Source organism: Symphalangus syndactylus, chromosome 4 (assembly GCF_028878055.3).
Source record: "Symphalangus syndactylus isolate Jambi chromosome 4, NHGRI_mSymSyn1-v2.1_pri, whole genome shotgun sequence".
Lineage (NCBI taxonomy): Eukaryota > Metazoa > Chordata > Mammalia > Primates > Hylobatidae > Symphalangus > Symphalangus syndactylus.
This window is the reverse complement of record NC_072426.2, coordinates 150,323,819-150,346,950: the sequence shown is the minus strand read 5'-3', so window position 1 is coordinate 150,346,950 and position 23,132 is coordinate 150,323,819. Positions and strand designations below refer to the sequence as shown.

At 36.4% G+C, this 23,132-nt stretch overlaps 1 protein-coding gene across 1 annotated transcript in view; it reads left to right on the top strand.

Moving 5' to 3' along the window:
* The window catches only part of VEGFC (vascular endothelial growth factor C), a 479,792-nt gene that overhangs the window by 27,471 nt on the left and 429,189 nt on the right, over window positions 1–23,132 (top strand). Inside the window, exon 2 of the mRNA XM_063638455.1 lies at window positions 18,847–18,891. The gene's annotated coding sequence lies outside the window, so the exon portion shown is untranslated. The remainder of the gene's footprint in view (window positions 1–18,846; window positions 18,892–23,132) is intronic.

Sequence of the window (23,132 nt, the reverse complement as noted above, 5' to 3'; positions counted from 1 at the left end):
CCAACACTTACTTCCTTTCTTACAACTCAGATTTCATTATTTTTTTTAAATGGCATGGACATTTTCTAGTGTATTTACCGAGAAAAAAAATTTAAAATATCAAACATGATATCCGTTTAGCTTTTAGGTACAACTAGGTAAACATCCTTACAGAAGTAGTTTAAAAACTTTTCTTCCATAAAATAGAAACTATACTTACACCAAATATCACAGCTTAGAATCATACTCTTGCCTTTTACACATGACCAGTGGTCAGCCACTGTAGACACTACCTGATTTTTCCTGATATTCGGGCTGGTAGCTTTTATCTCACCTTTCTCTCTACTTTCTTCTTTCTTTTCTATTTCTTCCCCATCACTTACTCAAGAGTTAAATCTTTTTCATTCTTAATCCATGTGATAAATAATAAATTAGCAAAAAAGCTTTAAAATGCAAATTTGATATAATAGGGGAAATGAAAGGCAAATTCTAATGAAGACTTCTCAGGGAAAAATAATTAGAAAATATTATAATTAAAGTAAATAAGAGGTATACGGGGGACAAAGAACAACAGGGTACAGAATGACAAAGGACAAGCCCCTGATCCAGCCAATGATGGAAACCCAAGAAGGTTGGTACAGCTGGAAACCTGAAGCTGGCCTGGAGGGAGAGGCTAATGCACTCATCTAGTCCCTGAGGATTGAGAGGTTTCTCTGAGTCTGATGTTGTCAAAATCAAATTGTAAACCCTCCACGGGTCAAGTCTTTCTTGACTTGCAAAAAGGACTACATCATGGCATATTATATTCAGAATGTCTAACATCAAAGTGAAAGAATTTTAAAATTAGCAAGAGAAAAACGTCTAGTCACTTATATAACCCCACAGATGAACAGCTGACTTTTCAGCAGAAACCTCACAGGCCAGAAGAAAATTGGGTGTCATTTTCAAAGTGGAGAACTAAAAAAAAACAAAAACCAAAAAACAAAACTTTAAGTCAAGAATTGTATATTCCACCAGAATAAAATTCATAAATGAAGGAAAGAGTAAAGTCTTTCCCAGACAAGTGAGTGCTAAGGGAATTAGTCACCACTAGACTGGTTCTACAGGAAATGCTTGAAGGAGACTTAAACATGGCAATGAAAGGTTGATATTTACCATCACAAAGCACATAGAAATATAGAAGTGTAGCGAGATCAATTAGGAAGACTTAAGTGAGTATGCAAAATATGTAAACTAGTAGGAATGGAGATCATGACACTATTTTGAGATGTGTAACAGAAGTAGAATGATCAGACTGTGGCAACCAGATATGGATTGTCAGAGGAAGGGGGAAGTAAAACTTGTGTGGTGTCCTAACTGCAGTAGAATGTAATGAAAAATGTAGAGGATTGTTTTCCTGATGAAAAAAAAAATTGATGTTTGGTACTTGTTTGTGGATGTAGGTAGAAGGACACAATTGAATTAAGTCATTCGTTTTGCCAGTATATTTTGTTAGGGTCTTTCAGGTTTCAAGGAACAGGAGTAAACTTAGGTCAGCTTAGATAATAGAATTTTATTCTAAGGATGTGATTGAAATTTAGGAAAATAGGAACTAGAATGTTTTCCTCAATATGTAGGGACATTAGCAACCGGTTTCTAATTCTCTCCACAACAGGTCTATCTTCTTACCTTTAATAGTGGTACACTTTTGTGATGAGTCACTTGTTCCTTCCCTTTGGTTTCAATGTTCTTTTCATCACTGAATACATTTTTCCTCTCCTGTCCATTGTTTTTGCTTAATTCCATGGCTATGGATACTAATGGCTTTTGCTATTGATTCTAAAATCTACTCTGTAGATCTTTTGCTTGGTTCTGGTCCCAATTACTGACTCATTTTTTTCAGGCATTCAGTATGACTTTTAGCTTTCTTTTATTCCCCAGCTATTAAACATCAGTCATTAGATATCAAATTTTATAAAAACACTGTCCTTCATGAATAAGTATTTTTTTTTCAGAAATACCTTTAATTACATGGGAGAGTATAATTTTAAAAATCTAATTGTACACTTGAATTTGTTCAATGACACAAAATGGCAGAAATACCTTTAATTATATGGTAGACTATAGTTTCTGGAATCTAACTGTATACTTGAATTTGTCTAATGACATGAAATGGTTTTACTGAGGAAATAAAATGCATCCTTTAACAAACATCCATTGAGAATCTGCTATATGTCAGCATACAATATACCAAGACACAAGGAAGAAGAAAATGCTAATTTAAAATTGGTCAGACAGGTCATAAACGTAAGTAGGTAATTATAATACAGTAATGTAAATGTGAAAATCAGTGTACAAATTAACATCTGAGGGAGTACAAAAGAATAATTGACTATGTGTATAGGGGGAAAAGGAGGAAGTTACAAAAGTGTTGGTATTTGAGCTTTTGAAAGTGACTAGAAGGAAAGAGACATCACAGGCCCTGCAACGTCCAGTAGATTATAAGCCATTCTCTTTTATTATTACTTCGTTGATATAAATAATTACTTCTTTATGGGACCAATTATCCTTCCACATGATGTAAAGAAACAAACTCTTTTGAAGATAATTAATATGGGAAAATGACAGATAAATGTCATAACTTTGTATGCCACTATATAAAATATTCCTCCTTGTATTCTTGAGCCTATAGTTATTTTTGGTGACAAAATTATACAATGCTTCTAGATGGAAATATCAATTAAGTATATCATTTTAGCATCCTCATAAGCAGTTGATAATGTAAGCTGCTTGGCTATTCCCTAGTTTTACACCAGCAAATATGAGAGAAATAATTTAATGATTCACAGATATTTCTATTCTGGACATGAATTTATAACTTCTTAGAAGACTATTCATTTGTTTGAAACTCTTCTGAGGCACCATATAAATTAGATTTTAAATGCATTATTTTTGGAGTCTACTATTTTCAAAATCTCCTTTTACAAAATTTAAGACTTGTCAGCTTTTTGTCTTGTTAAAACATCAAAACCAAAAAAATAACTATTGAGAACTTTTTAATGCAATGGACTTATGTAATTGTTAGAATATTTAAGTCTGGAGGTTGAGATTAGGTAAGAAATTGTTTGCTAAAAATAAAATCTGATTCAAGAATGAATTTTACAAGGAACATAGAGTCTTTTAAAAACAGTCCCATAATGGTACAATGAAAACCTTTTCAATTCACCAGTGAGCTTTCTGTCTCACCCCTTCTGAGGCAAGTTTTTCAAACAATTCGGCTGTTCTCCCTTGTATCACAAAAATGTCAGATGATTTATAAGGAAGAGAGGAGGCTTATTGGAAATATTTATTGAAGCCTTTGCCATATGTGATCTTGCAGTGCAAGGAAAAGCTTCTTTTGTATCTTCTGAGATCCCAGACTTCCACCTAAATTCTGCATGTTTAACCATGCTTCAGTTTTAGTCTCTGGAAGAAAATATTGTTTCTATTTAACATAGTGGGAACATTCTTATATTACTTAAGGTAATACTAGCTACCATAATACATGAACCACAAATTCTCAGTAATTTAAAACAAGAGAAGTATACTTCCTATTTATATAAAGTCCAAATATGTATTCACGATGGCAGGCAACCCTCTCCAAACAGTGGTTCCAGGATCCAGGCTTGTTTTATCTTGTGGTACCACGATATTCAACATGTGGCTTCCTGAATTACCATGCACATTTCTTTCAAGCCGGGAAATGAGACAGAGCATGGAAAAGCACAAGTGAGGGATTTTTAAAGGACTAGGTCTAGAAATTATGCCTATCAGTGTCTCCCACATTCTACTGGCTGGGACTTAGTCACATGGCCACACCTAACTATAAAAGAAGATGGATAAAATATTGTCATGCTACATCCTCAGAAAAAGGGAGGTAATGGATTTGTTGAGCAATCTGCCAGTATCTTCCAGAATCTCTAGGCTCTTTCTTGTCTTAAAATTTTTTGCTCATGCACAATCTAAAACAATTTGGAAAGTCTTTATATTCCTACACTCTTTGGAATGGCTTCTAAAGTTTTTTCTAATGTTCTTCCTTTAGTTTTATTAAAAATAGGAATTTGAACAACTTAAATTTCAATAGATAAGCTTCTGATTGAGAGTCATTCTCTTTCTCAACACCTATGCCAATATTTTGAGTAAGATTTACTATAAGTGAGCGAGTCACTCATTCATTCACTCATAATTTCAGCAAATCTTTATTAAATAATGCCTACTCTGCACCATGAATTATTCTGGAAAGTGGAGATAATTAGTGAGTAAAAGATATAAAGACCTTTTTCTCACAGAGCTTACATTAAACTGAATAAGACAAAAAGTTAAAAAAAAACCTAGATCTAATAAATGTGATAATTATAACATATAGAATAAAATGGTAAATGAAATAGAAATAGGAAAAAATAGAGAAGAGCAAGGTGGGGGGGGGGCGGTCAAAAATGTGCTGTCAGGGAGGATAATTATATTTTTAAAAAGAGTCTTAAACTTTATTGAGTATGTGACATTTGAACAGATGGAGATGCTTCCTGGGGAAGAGAGTTTCAAGCAGAGAAAGCAGCCTGTAGATAGACGCAAAGGTGTGATGATGTCTAGCATGTTGGAGAAGCAACATGCGGGACAATGTGGCTGGAAAGCAGTGAGAAAAATGAAGATAATACGAGAAGAGGGAGGTCAGAGAGTCAATGATGGAGAGTTCACATTTTGAAAGAGGTTTGAACATTCTGAAAGAGGTTAAGAAACTGGAATGCAAATGGATTTCTTTAAAACTACTTGAAAAAACTATGTACCATGGGGATAATTTGAATAAAATTGAATAATATTTTTAAACTGTTCAGCATGTGTTACAAATAACAAATATTTTATTGTATTATTCACTTTCTTTTTTGATAGATGCAGGACATTTACAGGGAAAATCACTAGTATTTATGATTTCTGAATGTTCTTGTTGAGAGTTAGTGTACAGAGCTTGGGATCCAAGAATGTGGAAAATTGATCTGAGTTTCCCTGTCCTAACCTAGACTTTAACAGGCCCCTGCTCTGCTTGTACCGGCGGTGGGTAGGCAACTGCTCTCCTGGCCTTCCCCCTATGGTAGGCCTCCTCTGCCTGGAAATGTTGAAGAATCTATGTGTGCAATTTGCTGATAACGGTGAACTTAAGAGAAGTTTATTCTTATTCTTCCTTACCCATTTGAAGAAATTATCCTCAGAGATTCTCCTCTTGACTCAGATCTGTTTCATTCCATTCTGTGCAGGTTGCCATGAATCCTTCTTGTTTCAAAATGGAGAGGAAAGAGAGGGAGGGAAGGAGCAGGAGAAAGAAAGAAGGTGGAGGAAGAGAGAGTGAGAGAGAGGGAAGTGGAGAGAGGGAGAGGGGTAGACAAGAGGGAGAGAAAGGAGAGGAAGAAAAAAGACAAGATCCAAAGGGATCTATCTCTCAGTTCTTTCATCTTTCCTAAGTGCACAGCAAATGAATTTATATATACAAATCTTCCCAGAAACCTTACAATACCCTAAACAGACAAGCAAAAACCTGAATAAACATCGTGTAGCTTAAACCAGAAAATACCCAAGTTAAACATTCCTTTAGAAATGACAAATCAGGCTAAGCACGTAGAACCAAAATTGAATGCCTTATAGATATATTTTGAGCCTTAGAGTATTTTCTATATGAATAAATTAAAACTCTCACACTTACCTGCAAAATATGTGAAAGAGAAGTGAACTTGGATTTGTTTACACAACTTTACATAAAGAGAAAAACTATTAATTTGATGGATATGGGTGGTATAAAGGTCAGAGAAATTACACAAATTCTACAATTATATGTGTTTTTTTGCCTTCATTAATCAGATAACTAGGTATCTGGCAATTTAAATGTAGTAATAGCTTCCTGCCCATTTTTATCTTCCAAATATTTGCCTTGAATATGGCAAACTTTGTGTGGGTTTAAACTTCTAGGTAATAGTGTACTATTTAAATTCCAGCCTACTATATTTTCTTTTGATTTGAATCAGGAAGTTTGTAATAGAAAGAACTGATTTGTTTTACTGCTACAAAGCACCATTTAAAAAAATATATATATATAGATTATTTTCCTTTATTTAGTCCACTCCACTTTCGGATAGAGGTATATCCATTTTAATAGTGGTGATTATCCAAATTCCTTTCTATGAGATATTGTGCTCCACTCTGTCTTCATTTATTTTTATTAGAATGGTTTTTGGTTTCCCATTCTTCTGTATTTTTTTCTTCATGAATATCTGTTTCCATAATTTAGTTAACTCTATTCTCATTGTTGAAAGATTTTTACCCATTCAGGTAAGATATATTTTCAAGGTTTTATTTTTCTTGAGTATAATAATATTTCAGAGTAGTCAAATTACCTCCAAGGGCATCAATATTTAGGGGCATCAAGATTTTCAAAACAACCCTAGAGACAATATATCACTCCAAATATTTAAAATTAGTATCATTTATCTCTACTGGCCAGACAGTTGAAGAAAAAAAAACGTAAAAGAGTGAACAGTATTTTGAGATGACTGTATTAGAACTTCCCTATCGCCAACTGAAGTTGCTGTCATTATGATTAATGTATGGAGTTCTATTTAGTGCACCTGGGATTGTCCCAAAGAAAAGTAACATTTTCAGTGATATTCTGACAATTTAAAAAATGATGAGAAAGGTTAAGGGGGCTTTAGAGATTTAATTTTTCTGGAATTTGATTTTGGTTTTGACAGGAAGTTAAATATAGAACTAATTGTAGAGTCAATTTCCTTGAAGTAAGATTTTGACATGTTAGAGTTATAACTAATAATTTATCTTGTTTTCCTTCCCTGAACAACTAGCTTGATTATGTGTTGAATGCTGGCATGCTGTTTGAGTGTACTTTTCAATTAAGATAAACTTTTGATTGAAATAACTATCCTGATAAAACTTTTGCTTCGTATTTCCTCAGTATTAATGAACTATATTTTTCTCTACAGGCTACATTAATTCACATGAATTTGCATATATGTGTGTGCATATATTATTGATTCACATGTATGTAGAATATATGGATATAATGGAAAAATAATTTTAAAATCTTTTTGTTATGCTATTCAAATTTATTGAAAAAATATAGTACCTTTTAAATTGAGGTTTTATTGAAGCAATTTTTAAAAGAAGCAAGTGGTCTAGTATTCTTAGGAAAATTGGTTTCAGAGGCTTTTCTATATTAACTCACATATTGAAAAAAAGATTATACTGAAAGACATAAATGAGCAGAATATTCATTTCCTAAAAAGAGTTAAAAGTTGAAAAAAAGAAAAATTTTTATTGCAGATATAGGCACTAAGCATCAAAAAGAATGTAAATTGTGTAAAGAAATGGTCCAGAGAGAAATAGGTCATTATGAAAGATACTCACGGACAAAGAAGTCAACAGCTGACAAAAGGAAAAGTGAGCACTTACGAGTTGCTACACAGAAAGTTTAACAAGAAGTTGCCACAGTGAGCCCTCTTTCTGATTTTTCTATTTAAGTTTTTATTTTGAAATAAAGATTTGCAAGAAGTTGTAAGGATGGTACAGAGAGGCCCTCCCTTCTTCAACCTGGTTTGCCCAGTGGTTACATCTTAAGTAACTACAGTACAAGAGAAAACCGAGGAGACTGATGTTGGTATAATGTGTGTACCTAGTTTTATTCCATTTTATCATACGTAGGTTTATGTAATAGCCACCTCAATAAAGATACACAATGATTTCATCACAAAAATATCCCCCGGGCAACCTCCCCATAGTTACACTTTTCCCCTTTCTCCTTCCTATCACCATCCTTAATCCCCTAGCAACTATTAATTTATTTTCCTTCTCTAAAACTTTATTATTTTGAAAATATTATTGAATCATATTGTATATGATCTTTTGAGATTTGCTTTTTCCCTCCACTCAGCAAAATGCTCTTGATAGCCATCCCATTTGTTGCACATATCAACACTTCATTTTTTTAACCGCTGTGTAGTATTCCAGGGTATGAAGGTACTATACAGTATGTTTAACGATTCACCTATTGTAGGACATTCTTGATGGTTCCATTTGTGGCTATTACGACTAAAGCTGCCATGAACGTTGGTATAAAAGTTTTTATGCGGGCATAAATTTTCATTTCTCTAGGATAAATACTCAGGAGTGTGATTGCTGTGTAATACGTTATGTATGTTTAGTGTTTTAAGAAACTGCCAAATTATGCCCAGAGTGGCTGTACAAGTTTGAGTAAAGTTTGAAAATCTTACCTTCTTTTACAAAATGTCTTTACCCTCCATTTTTAGTATAAATGTCTTAAATATTTCTTACACCTCATTGACACCCACCCACACCAGGAAGTGTTATAATTTTTGTTTCAACCATCAAACATATGTTAAAAACTCAACAGGAAAAGGAAAATCTGTTGTATTAACCTATACTTTTACTCTATTATTTTCTTTATTTTTGATTTTCAAAGATTGTTTCCTTTATCATTTGTTTTCTATTTCAAAAAATAGCTTAGCCATTCTTTTAGGGTTGGTCTGCTGGTAAAAAATTCTGTTAGATTTCCCACAATTGAGAATGTCTTGATTTCCCCTTCATCACTGAAAGATGTTTTGGCTGGATATAGAATTCTGGGTTTGCACGCCTTTTCTTTCAGCACTTGAAAAATGTCATACTACTTTTTTTCTTGTCTCAGTGGTTTCTGATGAGAACTCAACTGTCATTCAAATTTTTGCATACAGATTTTCTTTCATGGAGAGACAGGAGGAAGGATAAGTTATACCAGAGAAAAAGTGTTGGGTCCTGGGAAGGGTGCAATGGAGAAGGAGGGTACAATTCCAGGTACATTTTGATTTGTTCTCCCTTATGTATAAGTGAATTTCAGTCTTGAGTTTCTTTTCTTTTTCTTTTTTTTTTTTTTTTGGGATAGAGTCTCACTCTGTCACCTAGGCTGGAGTGCAGTGGCTTGACCTTGCCTCACTGCAACCTCCACCTCCCGGGTTCAAGTGATTCTCTTGCCTCAGTCTCCCAAGTAGCTGAGATTATAGGTACATTCCACCAAACCCAGCTAATTTTTGTGTTTTTAGTAGAGACAGGGTTTTACCATGTTGGCCACGCTGGTCTCAAACTCCTGACCTCAAGTGATCTGACCACCTTGGCCTCCCAAAGTGCTGGGATTACAGACATGAGCCACCACCCCCAGCTGGATTTCTGAGGAGTTATTTAAAGTTTGTATTAGAATTATCAGCTTGAGATATGAAAGATGAATTCTTTATCCACTGACTTCCATCTTCTATTTCTCAAATGTTGCCCCATCACTTCTTAACTCTCAAACTTTTAGATTTATACATTAATGAGTGCCAAAAGGCTTCATGTCCCAGCGCAGATGAGAAAATAGCAGGAGATACCCAATATGACCAAAGTAAAGTGCTGTTTTGCTGCTAGCAATGATTGGAGTAAACTCTAGACTTAGAAGATGGATGGCTGGCTGAGCACAAGATACCCTCAGCCTAGACCTTCTATTTGTGCAGGGAAAGAAATGATTTCCAATTCCTTCATGTTAACTTGACCACTGGGAATTTTCCAAGGGTTGTAACACTGTGGCAATGATTCCTCCGATCTCAGTCAGCATTGCTGCGCTCTCCTTTCTGATCATGGCCAGCAAGAGGGCAACTGAGTTCAAGAACCCTTGGATTCAGTCACTTTCCTCTCCTTCAGTCTCTGAGGATTCATTCCCTTTCTTGGTCAGGACACTTCAACTTCTTCACAAAGTAAAGACCTCATTCCATTCCCTTCCTGAACAATTTCAGCTTCCTCTTTGTAGGAATTTTTTTTAGTGGAATACTGAAAAGTCACTATTGTATTTATCCAAGTCTTTTAGAGAAGTCAGACCAAATTCCAAATTAATAACTCAATACTTTTGAAGAATTTCTCAAGAATAATTGTTCTCTTAAAATATCGAGTTTAAATCAGTTTTCAATTCTGTGGAGGTAATACTTCCCTTTTTGATATATGGAGTTCATGCAATAGAAATTATAGTTGTGATCACTCATTTGTCAAGAATTTGGTTCTACCACAGAAGGCAGTGTCCAAATAATCTATTGGCAAATGATTTTCTCTTGAGGCCATTTTCAGAATTGGACAATTGGCCAACATTTATGATAGATAAATTTTTTGGATCATAGCTAGGCTGAACATTGGAATGTGTTATTTTTAGAGGTAATATCATAAAAATGCAGCTATGACTAAATTCATTTGTCAGCCATGAATTTTTTTTCATGGATTTATTTAGCTAGGAGAACATCTCTCAATTCTCCTTTCATTATAGTTAGGGTGACTGCACCATCTGAATTGTCAGAGATTGTTCTGGCTTATGTTATTCCTAGTGTCCTAATTAATAGTTATTCCTTTCATACTTAAAAAAATATCGTGATTAGATCAATAAATTATATGGTCACACAAATCATCATCCTTAAGTTTTGAATTCAAAATGTCCTATTGGAATTTTAAATTTAAATTTAGGTTTTGTACGTGTGTGTGTGAGAGTGTGTGAGTGTGTGTGTGTGTGAGAGAGTCTGTGTGTGTATGTAAAAAGACCAAGTTGTTTATAAAACAATGTTGGAATGTAACATGTCTTTGAGGATTTTTCTGAGTTCCATTTGAGGTATGTTCTTTTGCTTGCCAGGATTTTTTCTGGCTCCCTAAAAGTCTTTATCAAACCAGGAGTCCAGATGGTCAGCTCTTTGGTTGCCCAGAGACAGGGGAGTCAAAGCTTGTTTCTGCATGACTACAATCTGTTGAAACTTAACTAGGGCAGGAACCTTTCCCAAAAGATTGCACAAACAGAATGTTACCAATTCTTAAACTCTCCAAAGATTACACATGAATTAGAAGGGAATCCTGTTCTATTTAAATCTAATTTTCCCTGTAATAGCACTATTCTAGTTATGCATGGCTGACTTGGTAATGTGGTGAAAAAACTTAAAAGAGAAATGATCACTTTTAGCCTAAAGAATTTATCCCAAATATTAAAAAGAATGCTGGTTTATGTCTAATCAAGAAATCTGGCTCCTTGCTTAGAGATGTTGTTGAAATTTTTCTCAAAGTTTATTACCTAAAAGTATATTTTATGATAAAATTTATCTATATTATATATAAAGAGATTAAATAGAAAATTTGCTAAAAATACAATCAGAAGGAGTTTGGCATAGGAAGAAATGGACTAAAGTTGTTGGCTTTGAAATATCTTAAACCCATTATTTCCTTTATATTATTAAGAAAAATATTTTTAAAGTATTCAATAAACACCTCCCAGTGGTTTCTGAATGCAATAAACACTTATATTGAAATTCTGAAGGCAGGTAAGATGAGAACATTTTGTAGTCCCAATGTTTAGGTAATTTGCATTTTAGTTAAGATTTAATTGAAAAGGGACATTTGGGATTTTATTTTTAAATGCTGGCATTTTACATAAATACAGACTCTCTAGTCTGGAAAGTAACCCAAATCCAAGCTACTTTAATCTTAGTTTTCTTGATAAAGAAAATACATTTGAGCTTACCGTTATATTCCATTTAAACTTCTGCCTTGAAGGAAAGTGTATTTGGATTAAAGTAACATAGCAGCAAGCTGAAGTTTCTAATAGTTCTTAAGTATTTAGAACCATTATCTATAAAATTAAATCTAAAGAAGTGTCATTTAGAGAAATAGAAATATTTTAGAAATTTTTTTCTTCCTGTAGTATAGATTTTTTGAGACTTATCTGATATTGGAACATAGGTTACATTGGATACTATAGATTTTAACTCATGTTAAAGAGGGAATTTAGTAAACCCAGATGAAATAAAACAACATTTTCTCCCTGTATGTCTCCTGAACTAATTTGGGGACTTGGAAAACTCAATTTAGGAGAAATTCAAACATTTAGTTTCTGAAGCAGTGATTATATTTTGGGGCATCAGTTGCCACAGAGAGTCTGAATGAAAAGAGTGTATTTGTTTTAGAATAGCCGGGGACCAACGAATGGATTGAGAAAGACAAAGCTGCTGTCTATCCTCTGGTGCTCTCATTATTGTGCTACACAAGGCAGTCCCACTTGCTGGGCGTCATAGCCGTTTCAAACTGCCCTGTCAGGCATTAGAATCTCTCTTGTCTTGCGGTAATGACCACAGCAGTTCATTGCCATTATCTGGGGCTTCCTTGTGCCAATTTGTATAATGGTGCAAAGTAAAATTGAAATGGGTCAGCAGGGATGGAGAACTACTTTTTTTGTTCTGTCTATGATACAAACCAGTATTATTTGTATCCTATTGTTTTAAGAATTTTAAAATATCTTAATTTTAAAATTATTTCTCTTTCTCTCCTTCCCTCTCTCCACTTCTACCTGTACCTCTACCTATCTACCTCTTTGAAACACACTTGTATCCATCCAGAGGACTAGTTTTCCTGCTGGTTAAAGTAGTAGCCAAGACTCAGAACTACTGCCCTCCATATGTCTACTTTGTTCCTAGGCTAGACTCATGAAGCCTCATTCCTTCTGTCTTTAGGATGGTGATCATAACTAACATCTATTGAATGCTTATTATGTGTCAAGAATTCTTGAATAATTTTATGTTAATTCATTTCTTATACTGTCAGGTAAGAACTGATATTATTCACATTTTACAGGGGATTAAATTGAGATGAAGGAAGATTAAGTGCTTGCCCAAGGTCACACAGTTGGGAAGGGAAAGAGCTAGAATATAATCTCAAAGAAACACTCAACTACTTTGAATAGATTCAAGTTACCTATGTACAGTCTCATACAAACATGTCAGAGCATCTTTTAATCTCTCTGATCCCAAATGGGCATTTAAAAATATATATAGCTATGAATTAAGGAACACCTAAAGGACTTTTAGTTCCTCACTAGGAAAATCCCAGTTATCATCATAGTTGTTAACGTAATAGACATAACACAGATTTTAGCAATATTAAAACTAAATATTTTGTGGCACTAGAGAATAATTACTTTTTAAAACAATTTTGCAAATTTGACCCTGGGTCTCAGTCTGACACTTCAAGTACAATTAATTATCTTTACTCAGAATGTTTGCTCAAATTTGTTGATGTCATGAAAATATTTTAAACACAAGCAGTTATAAGTTATTTCAAGAATTTTATGCGATTATTTAAAAATCCCGAGAATGAGTTTATGTGGTCATTTGACGCTCACGTACTTTCGAAAACATCTGATTCCCTGATAGAGAAAAGAAAGATACATCTCATTTCATACCACCATACTTTCCCTTCCTTTCCCTGCAGGTGAACACATTAGTTATTTATGTTATTATTTTACCTTTATTTATTATATATTGTAATTTTTGAAAACATATTAAAACCTCTACATTTCCATTTCAGTTTATTTAGATCCTATCTGCAAATTTCCCTATTCTAGCCACAGCCTGCTGGGTTCCCCTCTTCCTGCAAAATACCTCCTAGATTATATCAGTTATTCCTTATGACTATCTTCATGCCTTATCTATAGGTTAATTTTTAAAGTGAAAAACCAGTAAGATAGCATTTAAATGACTATGCCGATGTAAATGTTCCTCTCTTCAGATATAAGTTGAGTGAGTGGAAATACACACAAACTGTTTTTCCTCTGCTCTCGCCCATAGCAGTCAACACAGAAGACCTCTGTGACCAAATGTGTGGGGACTTCTCCCCTCCTATAAGCAGGCAAGCCATCATTTCTACAGCAGACACCAGCTGGGTGTCCTCCAACTCGATTCTGACACTGTCTACCTGGAGAGAGTCAGATCCCACAGGGTCCCCCATTTTCTATGCCAATTGTAAGTCCTAGGTTGTGACTTGTGCTTCTGACCAAACAGCTATAAATTGGGGTTCCCATGATCCCCTCCTTGGGTATGATTAATTTGCTAGAGCAGCTCATAGAACTCAGGGAACCACATTTATGATAAAGGATATTACCAATGATACAGATGAAGAGGTGCCTAGGGCGAGGCATGGGAGAAGAGGCATGGAGTTTCTGTGCCCTCTCTGAGTGTACCACTCTCCAGAAACCTCCATGTGTTCAGCTATCTGGAAGCTTTTCATACCTGTTGATATGCTTTGGCTGTGTCCTCACCCAAATCTCATCTTGAGTTGTAACTGCCACAATTCCCACATGTCCTGGGAGGAACCCGGTGGGAGGTGATTGAATTATGGGGGTGGGTCTTTCCTGCTCTGTCCTCATGATAGTAAATGAATCTCACGAGATCTGAGGGTTTTTTTTAAAAACAGGAGTATTTCTGTACAAGCTATATCTTTGCCTGCTGCCATCCAGGTAAGATATGGCTTGCTCCTTCTTGGCTTCTGCCATGATTGTGAGGCTTCCCCAGCCATGTGGAACTATGAGTTCTCCATTAAACCTCTTTCTTTTGTAAATTGCCCAGTCTCGGGTATGTCTTTATCAGCAGTGAGAAAATAAATAGACTTTTATGGAGACTTCATTAAATAGGTGGGATTGAAGCGTGGGCAACCATGTAGAAATGTGGTTAGGCAAAAAGGATAGGATCTAACACTAATAGACTGGGGTGGGTGGGGGGAACCCCAGAAAGGCCTGTCTGCTTAGATCCTTCCTGTCCTCTCCATGTGGCATTCCTTCCTCCAGTATATGCTACAGGACCCTTTCTGAAATGTGGATCTTACGACCCGCGGTCAGATAAAGTAGGTCAGAGCATTGCTTTATGGCCAGCTCCAAGACAGACAGGTAGGTGAATGTGAGGTTATATTTTCAGTTTCTATCGCCTGCCCTGGGGAGAAAGAACAAGGGCTATGGGAGTTATGATTCAGGAACTATAGACACATAAGTAATGTGCTGGGATTATATTTTCTTCATTTAAAGTCTGATGCCATAACTGCCGTGTTGCCTACATTGAGCTCAAAATAATTCTCTTTTCTTAATTCCTTCAAATTATCATTCTTACAATCATATCATGTTTTAATTAGCTTTATATTTGTACCGTGATTTTCTTATATGGCTTTTGGTGTTCCTGGAGTTTCTAATTGTGTCTTTCTTATATCTTTGGATTACACCAACTCTTAGTGTGACAAATGTGATTTCCTGTAGCTTCCTTTGACATACATTTATTTTACTTCCTTGGAACTCCTACTTCTAAACCATGGGAAAACAAGATTCCTCCCCTTATACTCTATGACTGCCATGCTGGAACTTTCCATCACTGTACCCCTCTTTCATTAATACAATGTCTTTAAAAATTTTTTTTGTTTTCTCTGTCATTTTGCTAGAGTATTCTGTAAAGTAAGTTATTTATGATGGGAAGTTAAATTTTATGATTCCTGTGTGTTTTAAAATGCATTTATTTTGCTTTCACATTCCACTGAGATTTTGGTAGAGTATCAGATGCTCAAATAAAATTAATTTCCCTTAGAACTCTGAAGTGGTAAGGGAATGGTTTGGCGTTGCTGATGACAAGGTTAATGCCAGCTGGCGCCTTGAGTCTGCAAGTGAGTTCTTCCATCTAGAGGCTTGGAGGCCTAAAAAATTTTAGGTTTTAAAATTTCTTGGTGTCTTCTTACCAATATTTAGCTTAGAATTTATAGGATCAACCTTCCAATACAAAGTCAGGCCTGATAATTTTTTCTTATTCTCCAAAATAATTTCTTCTTAATATTTTTCTCTTATCCAAATGTTAGCACTCCTGGATTTTTTCTTTGACATTTCTTTTCTGAGATGTTCTGTCCCTTTTGTTGACTGTGCTTTACATCACAGACAATTTCCTCCTTTATGTTCTAACCCTCCTCATCCATTTTTTTGGTTTTTCTATTTATGTTTTTAATTTCCAAAAGGGTTATTAATTTCTTTTATAAATTATGAGAGCCTGAGGCAGGAGGATTGCTCGAGACCAGAATTTGATACCAGCCTGGGCAATATAGCAAGATCTCATCTCTATAAAAATAAAATAAAAAACAGCCAGGTGTGGTGGAGCACCTGTAGTCTCAGCTACATGAGAGGCCGAGGAAAGATCACTTGAGGCCAGAAGTTTAAGGCTGTAGAAGGCTATGATTGCACCACTGCACTCCAGCCTGGATGACAGACTCTGTCTCTTAAAAAAAAAAAAGAATTATATTGGCTTATGTTTACTATTAGGTTGGTGCAAAAATAATTGCATATTTTGCCATTGAAAGTAAAATTATTACTCACCAGATGTATTGTATACAGGACAAATTTCTTTTTTTTTACGCATACCTAAATCTGAGGATGCTTGCAGGTCTGCGGTCATTAGGGAGCCAAGCTCTGTCTTACAACTTCTAATTTTTAATGCAGGCCTCATGGATCAGGATGCCTACATGAGTTTCAGACATGATGACTGTATTCACACCAAAATGAATAGGAGAGGAAATAAGACTTATTTTACTTTTTATTTAAGAGACTTTTGGAAAGTTCTATATGAAAGTTTTAGTTACATCTCTGATATGGTTTGGCTCTGAGTCCCCACCCAAATCTCACCTTGTAGCTCCCATAATTCCTACGTGTTGTGGTAGGGACCTGGTGGGAGATGACTGAATCATGGGGGCAGGTCTTTCCTGTGCTGTTCTTGTCATAATGGGGCACTGCTGAAAAGATACCTGAAAATGTGGACATGACTTTGGAACTGGGTAACAGGCAAGGGTTGGAACAGTTTGGAGGGCTCAGAAGAAGACAGGAAAATGTGGGTAAGTTTGGAACTTCCTAGGGACTTGTTGAATGGTTTTGACCAAAAGCCTGATAGTGCTATGGACAATAAGGTCCAGGCAGAGGTGTCCTCAGAGTGAGATGAAGAACTTGTTGGGAACTGGAGCACAGGTGACTCTTGTTATGTTTTAGCAAAGAGATTGATGGCATTTTGCCCCTGCCCTAGAGATTTGTGGAACTTTGAACTTGAGAGAGATGATTTAGGGTATCTGGCAGAAGAAATTCTGCAGCAAAGCATTCAAGAGGTGACTTGGGTGCTGTTAAAGGCATTCAGTTTTATAGGGGAAGCAGAGCATAAAAGTTCCAAAAATTTGCATCCTGACAATGAGACAGGAAAGAAAAATCCCATTTTCTGAGGAGAAATTCAAGCCAGCTGCAGAAATTTGCATAAGTAATGAGTAGCTGAATGTTAATTCCTAAGACGATAGTAAAAATATCTCCAGGGAATGTCAGAGGTCTTCATGACAGCCTTTTCTATCACAGGCCCAGAGGCCTAAGAGGAAAATGTGGTTTTGTGGGTCAAGCCCAGGGTCCCCATGCTGTGTGCAGCCAAAGGACTTGGCGCCCTGAGTCCCAGCTGTTCCAGCCATGGCTGAAAGGGGCCAATGTGGAGCTTGGGCTATGGCTTCAAAGGGTGCAAGCCCCAAACCTTGGCAGTTTCCACGTGGTGTTGAGTCTGCCAGTGCACAGAAATCAAGAATTGGGGTTTAGAAACCTCTGCCTAAATTTCAGGGGAGATATGGATACAGCTGGATGCCCAGGGAACTCAATGCCCACCTGTGAAAGCGGCCAGGAGGGAGGCTGTACCCTGCAAAGACACAGGGGTGGAGCTGCCCAAGACCATGGGAACCTACCTCTTGCATCAGTGTGACCTGGATGTGAGACTTGCTGTCAAAGGAGATGATTCTGGAACTTTAAGATTTTATTGCCCTGCTGGATATCAAACTTACATGGGGCCTGTAGCCCCTTTGTTTTGGCCAATGTCTCCCATTCAGAATGGCTGTATATATCCAGTGCCTGTAATTCCATTGTATCTAGGAAGTAACTGACTTGCTTTTGATTTTGCAGGCTCATAGGCAGAAAGGACTTGCCTTGTCTCAGATGAGACTTTGGACTGTGCACTTTTCAGTTAATACTGAAATGAGTTAAGACTTTGGGGGACTGTTAGGAAGGCATGATTCATTTTGAAATGTGATGATATGAGATTTAGGAGGGGCCAGATGCAGAATGATTTGGCTTGGCTCTGTGTCCTCACTCAAATTTCATCTTGTAGCTCCCATAATTCCCATGTGTTATGAGAGGGACTCAGTGGGAGATAACTGAATCATAGGGGTGGGTCTTTCCTGTGCTGTTCTTGTGATAGTGAATGAATCTCACAAGATCTGATGGTTTTAAAAATGGAAGTTTCTCTGCACAAGCTCTCTCTTTGCCTGCTGCCATCCATGTAAGATATGACTTGCTCCTCCTTGCTTTCTGCCATGATTGTGAGGCTTCCTCAGCCATGTGGAACTGTGAGTTCTTCATTAAACCTCTTTCCTTTGTAAATTGCCCTGTCTCAGGTATACCTTTATCAGCAGTGTGAAAACAGACTAATACAATCTCACTGGTCAGAATTTAGTAACATAATTTCCCATTAGTTTCGTGGAATGCTGAGAAGCATAATATTTTAGCTGCAAAGAAGTGTGTTAATCTAAAAATCAATTTTTTGTTACTAAAGATAGGGAAGATAGACACTGAAAGTCAATTATTGGCCGAGTGTGATGCCTCACACCTGTAATCCCAGCGCTTTGGGAGGCCGAGGCAGTGGATCACCTGAGGTCAGGAGTTGGAGACCAGCCTGGCCAACATGGCAAAACCCTGTCTCTACTAAAAATGCAAAAATTAGCTGGGCATGGTGGCATGTGCCTGGAGTCCCAGCTACTCGGGAGGCAGGAGACTTGCTTGAACCCAAAAGGCAGAGGTTGCAGTGAGCCAAGATTGCACCACTGCACTGCAGCTTTGGCGACAGAGTGAGACTCCATCTCAAAAACAAAAAAAACAAAAAAGAAGGTCATAATTATCTACCACATTCTCTGTCTAACACTTTCTCTAATGCACTGTTTTCACAGCATCCTGGGAATTCAATATTTTCTCCAAACTTTCTGAAGATACAGGTAAGATTATTTTATATATTTTGTAGGTTTCATGAATCCTTATTGTTTTCTTTAGGGCTAGTTAGCACTATTTATTTATATTGGTCTTCTTCTTGTAGTTGGATTTCTTCTATGACTGGTGAGAATGTTTTTTTTTCTGTAATATTTAAGAATGAAGAACTTTTTTGACTGTTAAGAGGACCTGACTTGGTTTATCTCTGTTATTTCATAGGTGGACCTATTTCCTCAATAGACACCTGCAGGGAGTAGGAAGCCTAAATAGAACCTCTATGTATGGGTGCTGTAAAGTGTTAGATTTCATTTTATGGCCAGTGGATGGGAAACTGCCCTCAGGCAGAAAGCCCCTAAATATCAGAATGGGGAGGATGGCAATCAGTGTCCATAGCTAGAAGTTATAGATTTCTATAGATATTTTTAAAAGAAAGAATGATCCCTTTTTAAAAAACATTTCTATTTTTTAGGGGTCAGACTGATAAATTGGATGGGATATTATAGTAGTAGCCACCCTTGCATTTTTTTAGTTACTGAGGGTGACAGTAACTTCTGCCATTCCCTCTGGCATGTATTCTACTTTGTTTTGCTTTGTTTGTTTTTTAATCTCTTGGCTCAAGACAGAGGTAGTTTCAGTCTTCAACTGAAAACTGAATTTGAAAACTGAAATTACCTCTGTCTTATAGGTCAAGAACTTTAGATGAAGGTCCCATCAACTGCCATGTTTGTTTTTGCTAATTATACATTAGAATGCTAGAGAAATGTTCATCAGGTGGAATAATGGACCTAGTAGCTTCACTGGTACCTGGATCTAGGTGAGGACTCCATTTGTTTTCTAGGCCCCACATTCCACATATTATCACTTTGGAACCCCGGATATCAGGATATCTGTGCCAACTCAGATCCTGTGTCCAAGCATCCTCAAAAAAACAAAACAAAAAAACCTAGTTATTTCCCTTTTTCCAGTTCACTGTTAACAAAGAAAATGGCTGTATATTCCTTTGGGGATGAACTAGGTAGTTTACTACTGAATACACTTGCTTTGGCATTTCAGGGTCCTTCCTTATAGGAATGAAACTGTTTCTTCAGTGGTTGGGTTTCAGGTCTGAGAGCTAGCTTAGGAAATTGGGGATGGGATCATGACGTTTATTGGAGTGAGTGTCCACACTCTCTTGTTTATCCATTTGGGATTTCTTCTGATTCTTTAAATTTAAAACACTCATTGGTTTTCCTCTCTCTTGCCTGTATGAACACTCTGTCCTATTAACCATCTCCATGGCCCTCTGAGGGCTGGATCACTTGCCTGCCATTCAGGTTTTTCTGCTGTTGCGAAGATTGCATTAGTCTTGCCACTGATGGTTAAGTGTTGGACCTTTATCATTCCATTGTCATACAATCTCCATTGTTTTTTATAATTCAGTTCTGTTGTAGCACCTCTTTTTGTCCACTTTAGCCTACAGAAGACAGCCATCACTGTCTTCTGAACAGTGTTAGTACCCCTTGATTAGGACACTCTTCTTTGGTAAATGGAGTGTCTTTCATGTCTTCTAAGAAACAGATGACTGGTGGGTTTTCCAGCCTTGTATAGTTTATCAGAGTGCCTACCTGAGCTTTTTGATCCCTTTCAATTATACCTTTCCTGTCCATTTTGGCATTTTCATTAGACTAACTATATAGGCTGTAACTTATTTCAAACTTCCATGAGCCATCTAAACAGTGTGTTAGCACCATCTCCTGGACTGTCAGAGGGCTAAATCATGTATTCTAGCAGAGGCCTCCCATAACGACAGACTCTCATTTTCCCAACTTTATGTTCTGCATTCCTTCTTTAAATCTATCTTCCTTGGGATATTGTTCCTGAGAGTGATACTATCCCACCTCTGCCAGTCTTATTCCTCAGTTGGGCTGTGCTGATATTTGACTCTTATTATTGGTCTGGATGTCAGGGAGGAAGAAGAGGGTTGACTCCAGGAAAAGAGACTTTGTCTCATAAGGCATCTGCTTCTTGAAGACCTCTCCATGATCTTTAGGCAGGAGGTGGCTACTATTTTCTAAGAAGAAGTAGGCCACTGCCAGACCAGTAGAACTAGGGGCATCTAGAGTTCCAGGGTTTCAACTGAATCTACCCAGATTTTCACATCCAGTTGTCAGTGTCTCATTTCTTTCTTGTTAGAAATCTGAATTTGGCCTAGGAAACTCACTGGAGCTACGTAGTTTATAGAGTAGAATAATTTTACAGATGAACTATGACCGTTCTGTGCTTATCTCCAGGGGCACATGGAAGTATCTGACTCTTTGCCATATAAGGATAGTGGGCTAACTCATAATTTATAACATTTTGTTTAAAATTTAGAATACCCCAAGTGGTACCCAGGCTGGGTTGTTTATTGATAGCTTATATGTAGCATCACTGGTTCTGCAGTCAAATATAGCTAGGTGAATTTAAGGGAATACAGAACTCTGCCGGAAACTCTTACGAAGGTCTTTCCAAACCAAATTTACTTGCAATAAACCTTGGAAGTTCAGTCCAAAGACAAAGCACACCCTTGTGTGAATAAGGGCCCTAGGTAGCTATGCCTGGACGCCTTTCAGATATTGATGCTTTCTTACATTCTCGTTCTCCTAACGCACTGTATCATTTGCCTGTATTAAACGTCTTACATGAATGTTCTCCATGGAATCTTGTGAGTCCTTTCAAATATCTGACCTTGTTGTAAAAATTGCAGCCTTTAACATTGTCTGAATCTCCTCTACTCTTATGATTTAGTCTTGAGCCCATTCCTCCTTTCTGTCTTCTGTCCATTTATAGGAGATTAGAGCTTTACTAAATGCTGCCAAGGAACTCCTTTGGCTTTCAGATTTTGCCCTTAATTGGTGATTAATCATTCTGGGCCTGTCATTGGCTCTCTTCATTGAATTTATGGCACTTAGTCACAGCCACCCAATTCAATAATATATTCCCTCATACTTTTCAAGAAAAATATTGCATAAACTCATGTACTTCCTTTCCACCATTACTCCATCCTGACTCACTGATGATGAAAGTTTTAACAATTGTATTATTATTGCTTGTCATGGGCCATCTATTCCCCATCCACCAATGGTCACAGAATTCTTATTGCCAGATTGCTGTTCATTGATTTATAGCCACAATCTTATTTAAGAATCTGCTTCCTTATGATAGACATGGCTATGAGCCAATGAGCAGCAGGTATCTGTGACAGTTTTGGATGAGTGTGCTGGCTTTAAAGAAGAAAATGAGTGGACTACCATGGTATCACTACCTATTTTTTCTTACCTATTTGTATATTTTTAATAGTCAACTTAGTATGCTTTCAGGAGGAAAGTAAGGTAAATATATGTATTTACTCTATAATCTAGAAATAAAAACCCATTTTTTTTACCCTTCACTTAATTCTGATTTGTTGAGCCAAACAATCTATGTTGTAATTAATTTCTCAATGTATTCATGGAAAAGAATATTTTATGCAAGTAGGCAACATCACAATCTGGTCAAATACTCTAACATTCATTGAAATGGAAATTAATATAATTCATGACCTGAAAACACAAATTGCTAAATTAATAATTCAACATCCCACCTCAAGAATATGAAATAATTCTACAAAGTGTGAATGAATTTAAATAGGACTTAAAGCCTTTGTGAGGCCAGGGTGTTTTTTCTTCCTTTGTAAACCAAGTAGAAGATATTTATGACCTTAAACATTTTTAGTATTGATTTTTAAATTCATTAACTTCTTAAGAAGCCAGAGGAAAGGGTCAACTACTAAAAGATGAATATGATTAGGAAGGCCTATAAAACCAGCTTTTTAGGCTCAAAGTTAAAAACTGTGAAGAGCACCTGGCCCACCTTAGTCATGTGCTCACATAGTGCCATCTGCGGATGGCATGGTGGCCCTGTTTATAACTGAGGTGCATTACAATATGGGTCCTGCTTCCCAGATTTCAAATGACAGAACAGTTCCCTATGACCCAGCAATTGCAACTCAATGAATGTGTTCCATGGAAATAATCAGAAGTGCATACAAAAAGTAAGGTTCATGATTAAAGATAGAATACTGAAAATAAAATATCAGTGGCAGATGGATATATAAATTATGGCTCATAATTATGATATAATAATGTGTAGATATTAAACACATTGTAGAAGAGAAATGCTTAACATGTTACTAATGAAAAGAAACTAGCCCTGAAAATATTTATTCACACATACTGTCCAAAAATGTTCT